Below are 14,094 nucleotides of genomic sequence, written 5' to 3'. Positions count from 1 at the left end.
TCTATACCTATCCTACATGAGATGGGGACTGACTAGGCCCAAAGTGGCGGACACAGCTACTGCGCAGCTGGTAAAGGTACCTTTTTTTCGACCATTTCCGAACCATTTTACGACGGCTGCCGTTTCGAAAATTTGAAAATATAATATTATTACTATCGGAAAATACCAATGGCAGACGATTATCGGGCGGATAACATGGTGGCAGACGATTTTGAAAATGCAGAAAAAAATTTTTTTTGAATGTATTTTATGATGTTTGCCATTTACATATTTTATTCCTTATAGTATCAAAAGCTTATATTTATCATGGCAGACGTGTACCTGGCGTATCAACATCAGCAGAGTTAAAAAACTCGGCTACCATCCGGCCTGATAGTATGCACAAATCTCCATGTTTTATACCGGTATAAGCAATTTTTTCATATTGATAATAGAAATTAATATTTTTTAGTCTATATGTGACATTTCATAATGTTGATGAGCGGAAAAAAGGATTTTTTACGCTAAATTCATAAATATTAAAGTATTCAAACGATAACAACAATTATTGTGATATTTAATCAATTTTTTTATTTATTGTAGTCTTATTTCAAAATCGTGTATAAAAATAAAGTTATACAATATTATATATATATATATATATATATATATATATATATATATATTCTTTATCATCTCGGAGCCATATCTCTGTTTTGATGATTCCTCATCATCCGCTGAATTAGATTCTGTAAAATTGTCAATTGTAAAATAAAAATTATTTGAAAATCCAACTGAAGATGTTTAATAAAGACGAGATTGTCCGACCATACATCCGCTCCAACATGGGACTAAATATACTTTGGGGTTGATTAATGAGAGAAGGGCAGTGGTACAAAATCTGAAACTCTCTATTTAAATACTAGATATTATAATGTTTTTACTGTATTAGTTTCATTTGATTCTGCTTGTTCAATTTTTTTTCTATACTTTGAACTTGTATGTTGCAAATGATTCAGCATAGACGTAAGTACAATTTGGGGATGATTGGAGACGTAAGGGCAAAGGCACATAACCTTAAATTAAGTAATTTAAAACTAAATATTATATTGCCTATAATGCCTTGATATAATTTGATAATTATAGTTCAATTTAAATTTTGCCGTACTAGATGCCTTAACATTATTTTAGGGATGATTTGTGACAAAACGGTGATAGTAATTTTTATAAAAATCAGTGATTTTATAATATTACTAGCCGACCCGACAGACTTCGTCTTGTCAAAAAAAATTGTAATGTGGCGGTGTTTTGTTCAAAAAATTATCCTGAATAGAACCGTCACCCTGGTAATAATTCGGTGTGAATTAAAAATAATTAAATAAAACACTATAAGCATTTAAAAGAAAGTAATTTTAATCATGTAAATCATAATTCAAAAATCAGTTCAATTTTCATTGTAGTGCTTTGTGATAAGGGGGCGTCCATTAATCACGTGAGCAAGTTTTTAGGGATTTTTAGACCCCCCCTCCCCCTTGGTGATATTTGGTGATATTCAAAATTACCCCCCCCCCCCACCAAACATCACGTGTATTTTTAGTTACGTGAAAAAACTGTAAAAGTTTTAATTTTTTTTTTTAAATGTTTGAACTTTTTATAAAAATATAAAAATAATAAATACACGTGATATCTTGCTATACCCCTCCCTCACCCACGTGATATTTTGTGATTTTTTGTCAAACCCCCCCCTCCCCCTAAAAACCTCACGTGATTAATGGACGCCCCCTAAACGATGTTTTTTGTTTGATTACCTGGCGCATAGACAAACAAATCTGATGGTTTTCCAATACGGGAACAGGCAACATACATTTTTCCATGTGAGAAACATGGATTTTCAAAATTAATACCACAAACACTTAATGATACCATAAACGCACTGGAAACTATAGTCGTTTAATCTCAAATGGCACATCAGTCGGAAACATTGGGATGCACGGTGCGAGAACATCTTCTGCTTTATACTATCCTTTCAATATTTCGTTGCTTCCATCACGTTGTTTGGTAGTTTTTTTAACGCTAACCTTGTGCCATTACAAAGGCGCGGTTGGTCGATATTTCGCAACATTATAATTGCCGATCCAACCTTTAATTGAAGATTATGAGGTGACAATCCTACCTAATCCAGCGAGTTTAAAAAATCAACCGAATCCGAATCAACTGATTCGCTTGTAATTTTTGTTTTGTTCTTGAATTTTGAAATTTAATTCATTTACATCAATGTTTTTGGCTGCCAATATAGCTCGTGTTAATTAATAGAAAGATATTTTTATGTTTATATAAATATATTAAAAATTAAATTATCAAAAACTACACAAAATGTCATGACATAGATCATTGTTTTTTCTACAAATTTCGTTGCCTACTCGATTAAAAAAGAAAAGGGCTGTTTTTAGGGTTTTCCCGGCAATTATTCGATTTTTTCTTGCCGTAAGATCCATCCTTGGACATGAATAAACATTTTAAAAAAAGAATTGGCCAAATTGGTCCAGGCGTTGTTGAGTTATGCGCTTACCAACACATTTTGCGATCCATTTTTATATATAAGAAGATTATCAAAGATTATTTTGTTTTTTTTTTGACCTCAATACAGGCTTTTTTTCTGCACTATATACCTATCTTCACGAAACGTCTCATATTAGGGCGGTCCGGCCGTCATGGAGTACTGATTTTAGTAGCTATTTTTTATTTTTTTGGTTTAATTTTAGTGGTACAAATTAGTACAAATTTAAATTAATCAATTTCCGTTTAATTTTATTTATTTTCTTGAAAAACAAAAAGTGGTCTTGTTAGCTTAATATTAAAGCTAGCAGCGCCACGTGTTTTTTTTTAAACGGCACGTAGTACATTTTTTTTGTGGTACAAATTAGTACAAAATAAGTACTAAATAATACAACAGGTCCGGATCGATTTTGCTAATTTGGTCTTGCTAGCTTAAGAGAGGTCTCTCATTATCTTTCATGGATGGGTATAAATATTGGTCGCATACCAAATCAGACCGAATGATAGCTAAGTCTTTTTACTCTACTGATGTAGATACGCCGGGTACACGTCTGCCGCGATGAATATAGGCTCCTGATACTATAAGGAATAAAATATGCGTTTGCTGCACTAGGTGAAGAAAATTTAACAAAGAACCCCCATACAAGATCTTTTTAATGCTATTCAGCTCTTATATTATTATATTTTTTATTTTTATTTCTTAAGTATGGTCGGACAATCTCGTCTGTATCAAACATTTTTAGTTGGATTTTCAAATAATTTTTATTTTACAATTGACTTTATTATTAGAATCTGATTTTACAGCAGATGATGAGGAATCATCAAAACAGAGATATGGCTCCGAGATGATAACTAAAGAATATATATATATATATATATATATATATATATATATATGTGTGTGTATATAATATTGTATAACTTTATTTCTATACAACATTTTGAAATTAGACTAGAATAAACAAAAAAATTGATTAAAGATCACAATAATTGTTGTTATCGTTTGAATACTTTAATATTCATGAATTTAGAGTAAAAAATCCTTTTATTTCCGCTCATCAACATTATGAAATGTCACATATAGACTAAAAAATATTAATTTCTATTATCAATATGAAAATATTGCTTATACTATCAGGCCGGATGGTAGCCGAGTTTTTTAACTCTGCTGATGTTGATACGCCAGGTACACGTCTGCCATGATAAATATAAGCTTTTGATACTATAAGGAATAAAATATGTAAATGGCAAACATCATAAAATACATTCAAAAAAAAATTTTTTCTGCATTTTCAAAATCGTCTGCCACCATGTTAACCGCGCGATAATCGTCTGCCATTGGTATTTTCCGATAGTAATAATATTATATTTTCAAATTTTCGAAACGGCAGCCGTCGTAAAATGGTTCGGAAATGGTCGAAAAAAAAGGTACCTTTACCAGCTGCGCAGTAGCTGTGTCCGCCACTTTGGGCTTAGTTAGTCCCCATCTCATGTAGGATAGGTATAGAGGAATCGATGCACAAAATCTCAGGTGTGGTAAAATACATACTGTCATTCGCCCACGGGCTCTTAGACTATAAAGAAAACATATAAACTATTATACATCATTAGAAAGGTGTTAAAATTCTTAGTTCTTTTTCCATATATCACAACTTCGAATTCCCAACGGTGTGGCCTACAGGCGAGTTGCCGTCGTGAAAATTCGGAAAAATCGGAAAATCTAGAGAAAATTATTTGAACACAACCTAACCATTTATATACCATTTAATTCGTAATTTTATTCTGCATCTTTCGTACGAACAAAGTTTTTTTGTATCTTTTACGGTTAGACTGTATAAAGAGCAATCTGTGTAGTTGTTAACTTGTCAAAATGCAAAGTGCGGAGGTTAGAGCAATACTCCTCACGATTCGATATTTCTCTAAAGAAAACATATAAAGTATTATCATCATTAGAAAGGTCTCAAAATTCTTAGTTCTTTTTCCATATATCACAACTTCGAATTCCGAACGGCGTGACCTACAGGCGAGTTGCCGTCGTGAAAATTCGGAAAAATCGGAAAATCTAGAGAAAATTATTTGAACACACCTAACCATTTATATACCATTTTATTCGTAATTTTATTCTGCATCTTTCGTACGAACAAAGTTTTTTTGTATCTTTTACGGTTTAGACTGTATAGAGCAATCTGTGTAGTTGTTAACTTGTCAAAATGCAAGTGCGGATAGGTTGAGCAACACTCCTCACGATTCGATATTTCTCTAAAGAAAACATATAAACTATTATACATCATTAGAAAGGTCTTAAAATTCTTAGTTCTTTTTCCATATATCACAACTTCGAATTCCCAACGGTGTGGCCTACAGGCGAGTTGCCGTCGTGAAAATTCGGAAAAATCGGAAAATCTAGAGAAAATTATATGAACACACTTAACCATTTATATACCATTTTATTCGTAATTTTATTCTGCATCTTTCGTACGAACAAAGTTTTTTCGTATCTTTTACGGTTTAGATAGTATAAAGCAATCTGTGTAGTTGTTAACTTGTCAAAATGCAAAGTGCGGATAGGTTAAAGCAACACTCCTCACGATTCGATATTTCTCTAAAGAAAACATATAAACTATTATACATCATTAGAAAGGTCTTAAAATTCTTAGTTCTTTTTTCATATATCACAACTTCGAATTCCCAACGGTGTGGCCTACAGGCGAGTTGCCGTCGTGAAAATTCGGAAAAATCGGAAAATCTAGAGAAAATTATATGAACACACTTAACCATTTATATACCATTTTATTCGTAATTTTATTCTGCATCTTTCGTACGAACAAAGTTTTTTCGTATCTTTTACGGTTTAGATAGTATAAGCAATCTGTGTAGTTGTTAACTTGTCAAAATGCAAAGTGCGGCTAGGTTGGAGCAATACTCCTCACGATTCGATATTTCTCTAAAGAAACATATAAAGTATTATACATCATTAGAAAGGTCTCAAAATTCTTAGTTCTTTTTCCATATATCACAACTTCGAATTCCAACGGTGTGGCCTACAGGCGAGTTGCCGTCGTGAAAATTCGGAAAAATCGGAAAATCTAGAGAAAATTATATGAACACACCTAACCATTTATATACCATTTTATTCGTAATTTTATTCTGCATCTTTCGTACGAACAAAGTTTTTCGTATCTTTTACGGTTTAGATAGTATAAAGCAATCTGTGTAGTTGTTAACTTGTCAAAATGCAAAGTGCGGCTAGGTTGGAGCAATCCCTCACGATTCGATATTTCTCTAAAGAAAACATATAAAGTATTATACATCATTAGAAAGGTCTCAAATTCTTAGTCTTTTCCATATATCACAACTTCGAATTCCCAACGGTGTGGCCTAAGGCGAGTTCGTTGAAAATCGGAAAATCTAGAGAAAATTATATGAACACACCTAACCATTTATATACCATTTTATTCGTAATTTTATTCTGCATCTTTCGTACGAACAAAGTTTTTTCGTATCTTTTACGGTTTAGATAGTATAAAGCAATCTGTGTAGTTGTTAACTTGTCAAAATGCAAAGTGCGGCTAGGTTGGAGCAATACTCCTCACGATTCGATATTTCTCTAAAGAAAACATATAAACTATTATACATCATTAGAAAGGTCTTAAAATTCTTAGTTCTTTTTCCATATATCACAACTTCGAATTCACGGTGTGGCCTACAGGCGAGTTGCCGTCGTGAAAATTCGGAAAAATCGGAAAATCTAGAGAAAATTATATGAACACCCTAACCATTTATATACCATTTTATTCGTAATTTTATTCTGCATCTTTCGTACGAACAAAGTTTTTTCGTATCTTTTACGGTTTAGATAGTATAAAGCAATCTGTGTAGTTGTTAACTTGTCAAAATGCAAAGTGCGGCTAGGTTGGAGCAATACTCCTCACGATTCGATATTTCTCTAAAGAAAACATATAAACTATTATACATCATTAGAAAGGTCTTAAAATTCTTAGTTCTTTTTCCATATATCACAACTTCGAATTCCCAACGGTGTGGCCTACAGGCGAGTTGCCGTCGTGAAAATTCGGAAAAATCGGAAAATCTAGAGAAAATTATATGAACACACCTAACCATTTATATACCATTTTATTCGTAATTTTATTCTGCATCTTTCGTACGAACATCATTTTATTCGTAATTTTATTCTGCATCTTTCGTACGAACAAAGTTTTTTCGTATCTTTTACGGTTTTTATGTATAGAGCAATATGTGTAGATGTTAACATGTCAAAATGCAAAGTGCGGCTAGGTTGGAGCAATACTCTTCACGATTCGATATTTCTCTAAAGAAAACATATAAACTATTATACATCATTAGAAAGGTCTCAAAATTCTTAGTTCTTTTCCATATATCACAACTTCGAATTCCCAACGGTGTGGCCTACAGGCGAGTTGCCGTCGTGAAAATTCGGAAAAATCGGAAAATCTAGAGAAAATTATATGAACACACCTAACCATTTATATACCATTTTATTCGTAATTTTATTCTGCATCTTTCGTACGAACAAAGTTTTTTTCGTATCTTTTACGGTTTTATGTTATAGAGCAATATGTGTAGATGTTAACATGTCAAATGCAAAGTGCGGCTAGGTTGGAGCAATACTCTCACGATTCGATATTTCTCTAAAGAAAACATATAAACTATTATACATCATTAGAAAGGTCTCAAAATTCTTAGTTCTTTTTCCCATATATCACAACTTCGAATTCCCAACGGTGTGGCCTACAGGCGAGTTGCCGTCGTGAAAATTCGGAAAAATCGGAAAATCTAGAGAAAATTATATGAACACACCTAACCATTTATATACCATTTTATTCGTAATTTTATTCTGCATCTTTCGTACGAACAAAGTTTTTCGTATCTTTTACGGTTTTTATGTATGAGCAATATGTGTAGATGTTAACATGTCAAAATGCAAAGTGCGGCTAGGTTGGAGCAATACTCTTCACGATTCGATATTTCTCTAAAGAAAACATATAAACTATTAACATCATTAGAAAGGTCTCAAAATTCTTAGTTCTTTTTCCCATATATCACAACTTCGAATTCCCAACGGTGTGGCCTACAGGCGAGTTGCCGTCGTGAAAATTCGGAAAAATCGGAAAATCTAGAGAAAATTATATGAACACACCTAACCATTTATATACCATTTTATTCGTAATTTTATTCTGCATCTTTCGTACGAACAAAGTTTTTTCGTATCTTTTACGGTTTTTATGTTATAGAGCAATATGTGTAGATGTTAACATGTCAAAATGCAAAGTGCGGCTAGGTTGGAGCAATACTCTTCACGATTCGATATTTCTCTAAAGAAAACATATAAACTATTATACATCATTAGAAAGGTCTCAAAATTCTTAGTTCTTTTCCCATATATCACAACTTCGAATTCCCAACGGTGTGGCCTACAGGCGAGTTGCCGTCGTGAAATTCGGAAAAATCGGAAAATCTAGAGAAAATTATATGAACACACCTAACCATTTATATACCATTTTATTCGTAATTTTATTCTGCATCTTTCGTACGAACAAAGTTTTTTCGTATCTTTTACGGTTTTTATGTTATAGAGCAATATGTGTAGATGTTAACATGTCAAAATGCAAAGTGCGGCTAGGTTGGAGCAATACTCTTCACGATTCGATATTTCTCTAAAGAAAACATATAAACTATTATACATCATTAGAAAGGTCTCAAAATTCTTAGTTCTTTTCCATATATCACAACTTCGAATTCCCAACGGTGTGGCCTACAGGCGAGTTGCCGTCGTGAAAATTCGGAAAAATCGGAAAATCTAGAGAAAATTATATGAACACACCTAACCATTTATATACCATTTTATTCGTAATTTTATTCTGCATCTTTCGTACGAACAAAGTTTTTTCGTATCTTTTACGGTTTTTATGTTATAGAGCAATATGTGTAGATGTTAACATGTCAAAATGCAAAGTGCGGCTAGGTTGGAGCAATACTCTTCACGATTCGATATTTCTCTAAAGAAAACATATAAACTATTATACATCATTAGAAAGGTCTCAAAATTCTTAGTTCTTTTCCCATATATCACAACTTCGAATTCCCAACGGTGTGGCCTACAGGCGAGTTGCCGTCGTGAAAATTCGGAAAAATCGGAAAATCTAGAGAAAATTATATGAACACACCTAACCATTTATATACCATTTTATTCGTAATTTTATTCTGCATCTTTCGTACGAACAAAGTTTTTTCGTATCTTTTACGGTTTTATGTTATAGAGCAATATGTGTAGATGTTAACATGTCAAAATGCAAAGTGCGGCTAGGTTGGAGCAATACTCTTCACGATTCGATATTTCTCTAAAGAAAACATATAAACTATTATACATCATTAGAAAGGTCTCAAAATTCTTAGTTCTTTTCCCATATATCACAACTTCGAATTCCCAACGGTGTGGCCTACAGGCGAGTTGCCGTCGTGAAAATTCGGAAAAATCGGAAAATCTAGAGAAAATTATATGAACACACCTAACCATTTATATACCATTTTATTCGTAATTTTATTCTGCATCTTTCGTACGAACAAAGTTTTTTCGTATCTTTTACGGTTTTTATGTTATAGAGCAATATGTGTAGATGTTAACATGTCAAAATGCAAAGTGCGGCTAGGTTGGAGCAATACTCTTCACGATTCGATATTTCTCTAAAGAAAACATATAAACTATTATACATCATTAGAAAGGTCTCAAAATTCTTAGTTCTTTTCCCATATATCACAACTTCGAATTCCCAACGGTGTGGCCTACAGGCGAGTTGCCGTCGTGAAAATTCGGAAAAATCGGAAAATCTAGAGAAAATTATATGAACACACCTAACCATTTATATACCATTTTATTCGTAATTTTATTCTGCATCTTTCGTACGAACAAAGTTTTTTCGTATCTTTTACGGTTTTTATGTATAGAGCAATATGTGTAGATGTTAACTTGTCAAAATGCAAAGTGCGGCTAGGTTGGAGCAATACTCTTCACGATTCGATATTTCTCTAAAGAAAACATATAAACTATTATACATCATTAGAAAGGTCTCAAAATTCTTAGTTCTTTTCCCATATATCACAACTTCGAATTCCCACGGTGTGGCCTACAGGCGAGTTGCCGTCGTGAAAATTCGGAAAAATCGGAAAATCTAGAGAAAATTATATGAACACACCTAACCATTTATATACCATTTTATTCGTAATTTTATTCTGCATCTTTCGTACGAACAAAGTTTTTTCGTATCTTTTACGGTTTTTATGTTATAGAGCAATATGTGTAGATGTTAACATGTCAAAATGCAAAGTGCGGCTAGGTTGGAGCAATACTCTTCACGATTCGATATTTCTCTAAAGAAAACATATAAACTATTATACATCATTAGAAAGGTCTCAAAATTCTTAGTTCTTTTTCCATATATCACAACTTCGAATTCCCAACGGTGTGGCCTACAGGCGAGTTGCCGTCGTGAAAATTCGGAAAAATCGGAAAATCTAGAGAAAATTATATGAACACACCTAACCATTTATATACCATTTTATTCGTAATTTTATTCTGCATCTTTCGTACGAACAAAGTTTTTTCGTATCTTTTACGGTTTAAGAGAAATCGAGGAAAACTGGTTTGAACATTTATTGTAAAATTAGAAAATTTAAACAAATAATTAAAAAAATAATATAACTATATATAAATTCGTTTTATATTCATTGAGATCTATAAAAATCAATAAATACATATTTTATACAAAAGTTTAAAAAAACCAAAAAAACACCTAAAAACTCAATAATTAACTATAATTCATATTGTCCATATATATAAAACTGTTTGAACATCTAACAAAATTTTCGACAAAAATTTTTCTATCATAAGGGTTCACAGTTCGAAATTTTCCCAGACTTTTGTCTTGACGATTCACACCGTAAGCGCGAGCAGGCCCTCGCCGCAGGTCAAATGCACATCGCTTGGGACTCAGTCAAATACCTACGCTGTGGCCGCGCGCCTTATATAGGGGAATAGGTCGTGTCGAGTGCGATGCGAGCAAGCTCAGGCTAAAGTACGCTATGTTGTTCGGGCGGGTACGGATATCATTCCCGGTGTAGTTTTTACATCATATTCGATACTTTTAGTCTGTCAATGATATATTAGCGTAACTTTTAATAATGTTGTGAGCCACATCTAGAATTATATACCCCGTATATATTCGGATGCTGGTTTGCGGCTATAGATAACTGGTGGTAGGATCATTCGTTTTTAAACGTTCGATCAGAGAGAGTTGAAATTATTTGGGTCTGCGGACCGCAAATATGAAATCTATATATTTTAATAATATAGAATTTTACAAATTGACTACGGTCAAATATATGTGAATGTAGCAGAACTAGCAAAGCTTCTCGCAGCGATGGTCTTTCGTTTTATGAACGTTTGATCGGAGCGAGTTGAAATTATTTGGGTCTGCGGACCGCAAATATAAAATCTATATATTTTAATAATATAGGATTTTACAAATGGACTAAAGTCAAATAGATGGGTGGTGCAGCAGAACTGACGAAGCTTCTCGCACCGAGGATCATTCATTTATGAACGTTCGATCGGTGCGAGTTAAAATTATTTGGGTCTGCTGACCACAAATATGAAATCTTGTGATTACTCGACAAATTATTGCTGTAATCAAGTGCGCTCCTATAGTATAATATACTGTGGGCAAAAGCCTCTGGCAATGATCATTCGTTTCATTAACGTTTGACCGGAGCTAGTCGCAAAATATTGCGCAGTGTGCAAAAGCAGCGTGACGCAGTTTACAACCGCTTAGCGCTCTTATGCATTGTGTGAGAGCACTGCCATGTATATCTGCTCGGTATCGCCAGATGCCTGAGCGAATGACGAAGTTCGTTGTGAAAACGGCGTTCTTTTTGAATATTATACTTTAAACGCATAGCTCAATCAATTCTTTGGGCGCTAGATGAAAGTCTAGTGTTTTAAAGTCGATTGTAGTAAACGCTTGCGTTAGTATTCTATATACTCTGCACATTTTATTCAAATTGTGCGAATTTGAACATTCGCTTCATTGCGTTGTTTTAAGAAAATGAAAAATCAGCGAAAGCAGATTTTTCAATCTCACACACAGTGAAATATTCATATTTCAATTTTGAAACGAGATTTTGTATCTCGGACCGAAACGCGAAAGCTTTACGGTGTACTAATTGTAACCATAATAATCATACTAGTTTCAGAATCGCCCGAGTTATCTTAAACGATTTCGAGGGATCACGATCGAAACATGTATAAATATATATAAAATCACCCTGAACGGTGGATCACTTGGCTCGTGGGTCGATGAAGAACGCAGCTAATTGCGCGTCGACATGTGAACTGCAGGATACATGAACATTGACATTTCGAACGCACATTGCGGTCCTCGGATACTGTTCCCGGACCACCTCTGGCTGAGAGTCGTATAACATTACCAGACTGCCGCTTGCTTTAAACGGCTTGCCGGCGAATGATGGAGTTTCGCGTAAATGCGTGCTCTTAAATAATTCACTCAACGTGTGAGCCAGTCCACTTTGCAACATCGGACATTACCGTTCGTTGACGTTCTGTGGGATTACGGCGGGTTGTGTGTCCTAGAGATTTTATATTCTTGCGACCCTCCCGATAACCGGAAACCCGAACTCTTCGAAATGCGGTTTCGTTCCGGCAAATTTGGACGATTCAAAGGTTCCTCGTCGATTTTGTGTGCGCTTGCTTACTAACGTTTGCGAGCACATCATAATCATAATACGACCTCAGAGCAGATGAGATTACCCGCTGAATTTAAGCATATTACTAAGCGGTGGAAAAGAAACTAACTAGGATTCCCTTAGTAGCGGCGAGCGAACAGGGAAGAGCCCAGCACTAAATCCCGCGGCCGGAGACGGACGCTGGGAAATGTAGTGTTAGGGAGGATCCGATTATCTCGGTGCGTTGCGGCGAGTTCAAGTCCATCTTGAATGGGGCCATTTACCCATAGAGGGTGCCAGGCCCGTAGCGACCGTTGCGCGTATCGAGAGGATCTCTCCTCAGAGTCGAGTTGCTTGAGAGTGCAGCTCTAAGTGGGTGGTAAACTCCATCTAAGGCTAAATATGACCACGAGACCGATAGCGAACAAGTACCGTGAGGGAAAGTTGAAAAGAACTTTGAAGAGAGAGTTCAAGAGTACGTGAAACCGTTCAGGGGTAAACCTGAGAAACCCGAAAGATCGAAAGGAGAGATTCAATGTTATCGTTGTCTTCCATTTATTGGCGTGCGATTGACCGGGATTCGTCCTGCGATACGCCGTCGGTTTATGCGTTAGGCGGCGATGGCATGCACTTCTCTCTCAGTAGGACGTCGCGACCCGTTTGGTGTCGATCTACGACCGCGGCGGTAGCCTGTCACGAATTTATTCGCGCCAGACCCCGCGTGCTCCGGCCGACTGCCAGACGGTATAAATGATATGGTATAGGGTCGCTTTTAAGCGTTCGGCCGGTTGCAAGCACGGACGGTTATTGGCCGTCGGACCTAGTCCGGCATCGATGCCGCCTCGAGCTGTTAGCTACCGTGTTCTCGAACGGACTCTATTACCGGTCAGCGATGCTATTGCTTTGGGTACTTTCAGGACCCGTCTTGAAACACGGACCAAGGAGTCTAGCATGTGCGCGAGTCATTGGGAAATACAAAACCTAAAGGCGCAATGAACGTAAAGGTTGCTTAAGTGAACTGAGGGATGACGGACCGCATCTACGGATGCGTGCTGCAATCCCGGGCGTCTCACTCTCATTGCGAGAAGAGGCGCACCAGAGCGTACACGCTAGGACCCGAAAGATGGTGAACTATGCCCGGTCAGGTCGAAGTCAGGGGAAACCCTGATGGAGGACCGTAGCGATTCTGACGTGCAAATCGATCGTCGGAACTGGGTATAGGGGCGAAAGACTAATCGAACCATCTAGTAGCTGGTTCCCTCCGAAGTTTCCCTCAGGATAGCTGGCATTCGATGAGCGAGTCTCATCCGGTAAAGCGAATGATTAGAGGCCTTGGGGCCGAAACGACCTCAACCTATTCTCAAACTTTAAATGGGTGAGATCTCTGGCTTGCTTGAATAGTGAAGCCAGAGATTTGGATCAGAGTGCCTAGTGGGCCATTTTTGGTAAGCAGAACTGGCGCTGTGGGATGAACCAAACGCCGAGTTAAGGCGCCTAAACGACGCTAATGGGATACCATGAAAGGCGTTGGTTGCTTAAGACAGCAGGACGGTGGCCATGGAAGTTGGAATCCGCTAAGGAGTGTGTAACAACTCACCTGCCGAAGCAACTAGCCCTGAAAATGGATGGCGCTGAAGCGTCGTGCCTATACTCGGCCGCCAAGGCATGAGAAACGTTCATAATAGTTCGTTTTGACGCCCTGGTGAGTAGGAGGGTCGCGGTGGTGTGCGCAGAAGGGTTTGGGCGTAAGCCTGCCTGGAGCCGCCATCGGTGCAGATCTTG

General features: G+C 36.2%; 2 non-coding genes across 2 annotated transcripts in view; both read left to right on the top strand.

The window, feature by feature from the left end:
- Positions 1 to 11,891: 11,891 nt before the first annotated feature.
- LOC113363309 lies at positions 11,892 to 12,046 on the top strand. Its single transcript, XR_003365884.1, has one exon. It is a non-coding gene; the product is annotated as a 5.8S ribosomal RNA (ribosomal RNA).
- Positions 12,047 to 12,373: 327 nt separating this feature from the next.
- LOC113363316 overlaps positions 12,374 to 14,094 on the top strand; it is a 3,883-nt gene continuing 2,162 nt past the window's right edge. The window contains exon 1 of the ribosomal RNA XR_003365888.1: positions 12,374 to 14,094. This exon is cut by the window's right edge and continues 2,162 nt beyond it. This is a non-coding gene — a ribosomal RNA (large subunit ribosomal RNA).

The sequence above is a fragment of the Ctenocephalides felis genome, unplaced genomic scaffold (assembly GCF_003426905.1).
Source record: "Ctenocephalides felis isolate EL2017-DRISC unplaced genomic scaffold, ASM342690v1 CF-g0.4_SCAFFOLD_00299, whole genome shotgun sequence".
Lineage (NCBI taxonomy): Eukaryota > Metazoa > Arthropoda > Insecta > Siphonaptera > Pulicidae > Ctenocephalides > Ctenocephalides felis.
The sequence above is the reverse complement of the archived record's forward strand: the minus strand, read 5'-3'. Positions and strand labels throughout refer to the sequence as shown.